This window comes from Crocuta crocuta, unplaced genomic scaffold (genome assembly GCF_008692635.1).
Source record: "Crocuta crocuta isolate KB4526 unplaced genomic scaffold, BGI_CrCroc_1.0 scaffold39, whole genome shotgun sequence".
Lineage (NCBI taxonomy): Eukaryota > Metazoa > Chordata > Mammalia > Carnivora > Hyaenidae > Crocuta > Crocuta crocuta.
This window is the reverse complement of record NW_027533334.1, coordinates 7,152,704-7,160,116: the sequence shown is the minus strand read 5'-3', so window position 1 is coordinate 7,160,116 and position 7,413 is coordinate 7,152,704. Positions and strand designations below refer to the sequence as shown.

Sequence of the window (7,413 nt, the reverse complement as noted above, 5' to 3'; positions counted from 1 at the left end):
GAGAATCTGAAGCGGATTCCAGGCTCTGAGCTGTCAGCACAGAGCTTGACATGGGGTTTGAACTCAAGAATGGTGAGATCATGACCAGAGCCAAAGTCAGACATGTAATCATGTAATCAACTGAGCCACCCAGGCTCCCCTGGAGCCCTTTTTTGCACGTGTCTACGGACTAATGTAAAATTTTATATAGTTGTTTTGTGTCAGTTTTTAGGATTCTATAAAGAATGACAAGGCAAATGTTTTATTAGCTTAGAAGTTGTTCTCTTGGAACTTATGAAAGGCCTTTTAATTCTCTGAATCCTCTGAAATAGTATGCAAGTTTTACTGTGTACATGAGCACATATGCCTCCTCCCACACACATACACATATTTGTAATCTTTTTAAATTGATTTTTTTATTAAATGTAATTTACACCTCAGTCTTTAAATCTGTTTTTTCATACATTAACATAGCTACAATTAACTTTCCTTTGTTTCACATTTGCTTATACTTCTTCTTGCATACTTTTACTTAACCTGTCAATGTCTTTATGCTTTAGGTATGTGTCTTGGAAATAGCATATAGCTAAATATATTAAATGAAGTTTTATAGTTTGTCTTTTAGCTAGTGAATTTAATCCATTTAGGTTGGTATGATTGTTTTGTGACTGTTTCTGTCATCTTATTTTTTTGTCTCCTTTTGTACTGTTTTAACTATGCCTTTTAAAAAATTGCTATTTTTTTTCTATTTCTACTTGTTTAGAATTTGTTGCTATTGAATAATTGGCTTAAAAAAAAAACTGCTGCTTAGGGAAAAAACTTGTGGTCATTACCTTTAACAAGTTAAATGTGGAGTTATCATATGACCCAGAAATTTTACTTCTAGGTATACACATAAGATTATGTGTCCACCAAAATCTTCTACATGAATATTAATGCCATTATTTATTTTGCATTTAAAAATGCTTATTTTAAAAAGATTTATATATTTAAGGTGTTCTTATTGTTTTGATATATATGGTGAAATGATTATTACAGTAAAGATAATTTATATATTTCCTAAGTTACTATTTTTTTAAATGTGGGGTGAGTACACAAAATTCTAGCAGATTTCCAGGATACAGTATACAGTATTAACTATGGTCATCATGCTGAACATTATATTTCTAGGACTTACTCATTCTACATAACTGCAATTTTGTACCTTATGACCAACATCTCTCATTTCCCCCACTTTCTTGCCCCGGTAACCACTGTTAACTTCTAGTCTCTGTGTCTATGAATTCAACTTTTTTAGGTCCCACATATAAAGGAGATAACAAAGCATTATTCTTTATAGCCAAAATGTGGAAACAACACAACTATCTATTAACTGATGAATGGATAAGCAAAGATGTTTTATCTCTGTACAATGGAATATTTTCAAACATGAAAAGGAATGAAGTACTGATACATGCTGTAATATGGATGAACCTTAAAATGGCATGCTAACTCAGCAGAAGAAGCCAGATACAAAAAGTCACATACTATGATTCCATTTTAATGAAATACTTAAAATAGGTAAATCCAGAGAGATAGAAAGTAGATTAATGGTTGACAGAGTCTGGGAAAAAGGAAGAATGGGGAGTAATTGCTGTTGGATATGAATTAGTTTTTGTTTTTGTCTCTTTTTTGTGTGTGTGATAAAAATATGAAATTAGATAGTGGCAATAGTTTTAAATTTGTGAAAATGCTGAACTGCACTTAATTGTATACATTAAAAGGGTGATATTACATTAATTTTATCTCATAAAAAGTTTTAAGTTGTTAAATATTAGGTAGACTATATTTTTATGTGCTATGGTCTGAATGTCTTTATGCTTTCCAAATTCATGTGTTGAAATTCTAATTCCCGATGTGATGATATTAGGTAATAGGGGCCTTTGGAAGGTGTTTAGATCATGAGAGTGGAGCCCTCATGAATGAAATTATTATTTTTATAAAAACGGCCCTAGAGAGCTCCTTTGCTCTTTCCACCCTGTGAGGACATACCAAGAAGTTGTCAGTCTGCAACCCAGAAGAGGTTTACACCAGAACCTGACCGTACTTGCACCTTGATCTTGGACTTTGAGGTTTAGGAACTGTGAGAAATAAATTTCTTTTCTTAGTTTGCTCAGTCTGTGGCATTTTTTTTTTTTATAGCAGTCTGAATGTGGTAAGATGTTATGTTTTTATGCCATTCATATGATCATAATCTTATGTGTAATTACTATACAAAATCTGTTCTTTTAAAGGTCCTTACCCATTAGGCCTCCACTGAGGCCTTAATTGGCAGTCACATTTATCACAATCTGAAATTACCTAATTTATTTATTAATCAAATTTCTATTTCCTGAGATGTTCATGCCAGAGTTTTTTGTGTTAACTAGCTTAAGTCACCTGAAAATTCATGCTAATAAGCAGGCAGTGGTGTTACTTCTATAATTTCCCTTTTCTCTAACCAAACTAATTCTCTATTTCCATTTTTGATTTTCAAATGGATTGTGCTGTGATAAAACATCTTAATTAAAATTTCTTTGGGTGCCTGGGTGACTTCAGCTCAGGTGATGATTTCATAGTTTATGAGTTCAAGCTGGCATCGGGCTCTGTGTTCAGAGCCTGGAGTCTACTTTGGATTCTGTATCTCCCTGTCTTTCTGCCCCCTCTCCTGCTCATGTACTCTGTCTCTGTCTCTCTCCTTCAAAAAGAAATATAGATTAAAGTAATAAAAAAAATAAAATTTCTTGGAAATATTCTGTCCTAACAATACTGGCATAGATAATACAAAGTGGATCAGACAAGTAACTATAGGTTGAGTGATTCATAACCTGATGTCATTGAGAAACCTAAAATTAGCATAAATGCTCTTTACAGATTAGGGGAAGTCAGGAAAATGAAATGATAGGATATTTCCACTCTTTGCCAAGGAATTGTATTTTTTTAAATCAAATTAAGCAGCAGTCATTGATAACATGAATTAAAATGATTAGCTAAAGTATTTTTCAGAGGCCACATTTCCAAATGTCCAGTTTTCTTACACTTTTTTGCTCTCCCCAAGTCTTACTCTGTTTATTATATTCTTTTTCTTTTTTTAATTTAAATTTTAGTTATCATACAGTGTAACATTTATTTCAGAAGTAGAATTCAGTGATTCGTCATTTACATACAACATCCAGTGCTCATATGACAAGTGCTCTCCTTAGTACCCATCTCCTATCTAGTCCATCTTGCCCAACTTCCACCCATCTCCCTTCATCACCCCTCAGTTATGTGTCATTAAGGGTCTCTTTGGTTTGTTTCCCTCTCCTCTTTTACCCCCTTCCCATATGTTCATCTGCTTTGTTTCTTAAATTCCACATATGAGTGAAATCATAGGGTATTTCTCTTTCTCTGACTGACTTATTTCACTTAGCATAATACACTCTAGCTCTATTCACATCATTGCAAATGGCAAGATTTCATTTTTTGATGGTTGAATAATCCATTTTGTGTGCACATGCATGTATATGTGTGTGTGTGTATATAAAGATGTATATCTTTATATACATCTTTTTTCATCAGTTGATGGACATTCTGTCTCTGTCAATAGTTTGGCTGTTTATAATCCTATTATAAACATTGGGGTGCATATACCCCTTTGGATATGTATTTTTGTATGCTTTGGGTGAATACCTACTAGTGCAATTGCTGAGTCATAGGGTAATTCTAGTTTTAGATTTTTGAGGGACCTCGATACTGTTTTTCCATAGTGGCTGCATCAGTTTGCATTCCCATTAACAGTGCAAGAGGGTTCCCCTTTCTCTATAGCCTCATTAACACCGATTATTTATGTTGTTAATTTCAGCATTATGACAGATGTGGGGTAGTATCTCATCATGGTTTTGATTTGTATTTCCCTGATGATGAGTGAATTTGAGCATCTTTTCATGTGTCTGTTAGCCATCTGGATGTCGTCTTCTATTCATGTCTTTTGCCCATTTCTTAACTGGCTTATTTGTTTTTTGGGTGTTGAGTTTGATAAGGTCTTTATAGATTTTAGATATTAACCCTTTATCAGATACATCATTTGCAAATATCTTTTCCCATTTGGTAGGCTGTCTTTTAGTTTTGTTGATTGTTTCCTTGCTGTGTAAGCTTTTTATCCAGTAGTTCATTTTCCCAGTAGTTCATGTTTGCTTTTGTTTCCCTTGCCTTTAATAGCGTGTCTCATAAGAAGTTGCTGCCTGTGTTCTCCTCTATGATTTTGATGGTTTGCTGTCTCACATTTAGGTCTTTCATCCATTTTGAATTTATTTTGGTGCGTGGTGTAAGAAAGTGGTCTAGGTTCGTTCTTCTGCATGTCACCGTCCAGTTTTTCCAACACCGTTTGTTGAAGAGACTGTCTTTTTTCTGTTGGATATTCTTTCCTGCTTTGTTGAAGATTATTTGACCATATAGTTCCAGGTCCGTTTCCAGGCTTTCTGTTCTGTTCCATTGATCTCTGTGTGTATTTTTGTGCAAGTACCATACTATCTTGATGACTACAGCTTTGTAATATAGCTTGAAATCTGGAATTGTAATGTCTACATTTTTGTTTTTCTTTCTTAGGATTACTTTGGCTATTGGAGGCCTAAAATACAAATTATAGGATTGTTCTAGCTCTGAAAAATGCTAGTGGTATTTTGATAGGAATTGCATTAAATGTGTAGATTGCTTTGAGTAGTATGGACATTTTAACAATGTTCTTCCATTCCATAAGCACGGAATACTCCATTTTATTGTGTCATCAATTTCTTTCATAGATATTTTATATTCTGAGTATAGACCTTTCACATGTTTAGCTATGTTTATTCCTAGGTGTCTTACTGTTTTTGGTGCAATTGCAAATGGGATTTATTCCTTTATTTCTTTTTCTGCCACTTTGTTACTGATATATAGAAATGCAACAGGTTTCTATACATTGGTTTTATATCCTGCAACTCTGCTGAATTCATGTGTTCGTTCTAGCAGGGTTTTTTTTGATGGAGTCTTTTTTTTTTAATTTTTTAAATGTTTTATTTATTTCTAGGAGAGAGAGAGAGACAGCGTGAGCAGGGGAGGGGCAGAGAGAGAGGGAGTCACAGACTGAAACAGGCTCCAGGCTCTGAGCTGGCAGTCAGCACAGAGCCCGATGTGGGGCTCGAACCCACGAACCGCGAGATCATGACCTAAGCAAAAGTCGGATGCTTAACCGACTAAGCCACCCAGGCGCCTCCTCCCCCCTTTTTTTTTTTTTTAAATTTTTTTAATGTTTGATGGAGTCTTTTGGGTTTTCTATGTAGAGTGTCATGTCATCTGCATATATGAAAATTTGACTTCTTTCTTGCTGATTTGGATGCCTTTTATTTCTTTCTGTTATCCGATTGCTGAGGCTAAGACTTCCAGTACTATGTTAAATAGTAGTGTTTAGAATGGACATCCTTATCTTGTTCCTGACTGCAGGGGAAAAGGTCTCAGTTTTTACTGTTGAGGATGATAATAGTTGTTGGTCTTTCATATATGGTCTTTATGATGTTTAAGTATGTTTCATATATCCCTACTTTTTTGAGGGTTGTTATCAAGAATGGATGCTGTATTTTATCATAGGTTTTTTCTGCATTTAGGGAAATGATCATATGGTTCTTATCACTTTTTTTAATTAATGTGGTGTATCATGTTGATTGGTTTGTGAATATGGAACCAGCCCTGCAGTCCAGGAATAAATCCCACTTGATCATGGTAAATAATTATTGTAATGTACTGTTGAATTCGATTTGCTAATATCTGTTGAGAATTTTTGCATCTATGATCTTCAGGGATCTTGGCCTATAATTCTGCCTTTTAGTGAGGTCTTTTTCTAATTTTGGAATCAAAGGTAATGCTGGCTTTGTATAATGAGTTGGGAAGTTTCCCTTCTCTTTCTATTTTTTTTGGAATAAATTGAGAATAGGTATTAACTCTTTTTTAAATGTCTGGTAGAATTCTCCTGGGAAGCCATTTGGCCCAGGACTCTTGCATTTTGGGAGATTTTTGATTTCTGATTACCTTTTTTTTGTTTGTTTTGTTTATGGCTCTGTTCAAATTTTCTATTTCATCCTGTTTCAATTTTGGTAGTTTGTGAGTTTCTCGGAATTTGTCCATTTCTTACAGATTGCCAAGTTCATTAGCATATAATTTTCCTAGTATTCTTTTATCGTTGTTCATATGTCTGTGGTATTGTTATGATCTCTCCTCCTCCATTCGTAATTTTATCTATTGGGGTTCTTTTTCTTTTCTTTTTGATAAGCCTGGTTATGGGTTTATCAATTATGTTAATTCTTTCAAAGAAGCAGATCTTAGTTTTGTTGATCTGTTTTTACCCCCTTTAGTTTCTACATCATTTAATTCTGCTCTCATCTTTATTATATTCCTCCTTCTGCTGGCTTTAGACTTTATTTGCTGTTCCTTTTCTAGCTCCTTTAGGTGTAAGATTAGGCTGTATTTTCAACCTTTCTTGCTTCTTGAGATAGGCCTGAGTTGCAGTATACTTCCCTCTTAGAGGTTTTGGACTGTCATGTTTTCATTTTCATTTGCTTCTGTGTATTTTTTTCAAATTTCTTCTTTAATTTCCTGGTTAATCCGTTCATTCTTTAGTAGGATGTTCTTTATCTCTATGTATTTGAGGGCTTTCCAAGTTTTTTCTTGTGGTGCACTTTAAGTTTCATAGAGTTGTTTTTCTGAGAGTATGCATGGCATGATCTCAGTCTTTTTGTATTTGCTGAGGGCTGATTTGTGACCCAGTAGGTGATCAGTTATGGAGAAAGTTCCATGTGTATGCCAGAAGAATGTATAATCTACTGCTTTAGGATCATATGTTCTGGATGTATATGTTAATCCATCCAGTCCAGTGTGTCATTCAAAGCCATTGTTTCTTCGTTTATTTTCTGCTTTGATGATCTGTTTATTGCTGTCAGTGGGGTTTTAAGTTCCCCTGTTATTACTGTGTTATTAGCAATGAGTTTCTTTATGCTTGTAGTTAATTGATTTATGTATTTGGGGTATTTAAAATTGGGGGCATAAATATTTACAATTGTTAGATTTTCTTTTTTTTTATGTTTTGAAATGTTTATTATTTTTAAGAGAGGGAGCGAGTGAGCGAGCAGGGGAGGGGCAGAGAGAGGAGACACAAAATCACAGGTAGGCTCCAGGCTCTGAGCTGTCCGCATAGAGCCTGATCTGGGGCTCAAACTCACAGACTGCAAGATCATGACCTGAGCTGAAGTCAGCTGCTTAACCGACTGAGCCACCCAGACACCCCAGATTTGTTGGATTTTCTTGATGATAGACCTCTTACTTATGATATGATGTCCCTTCTTCATTTCTTTTTATAGTTTGATATAAGTATGGGGGGGAGGGGGTTTTTTTTTTTTCAAATTATCA

General features: G+C 34.6%; 1 protein-coding gene across 2 annotated transcripts in view; it reads left to right on the top strand.

The window, feature by feature from the left end:
• The window catches only part of VPS13B (vacuolar protein sorting 13 homolog B), a 761,997-nt gene that overhangs the window by 128,530 nt on the left and 626,054 nt on the right, over window positions 1-7,413 (top strand). The gene's annotated exons all lie outside the window — the stretch shown is intronic.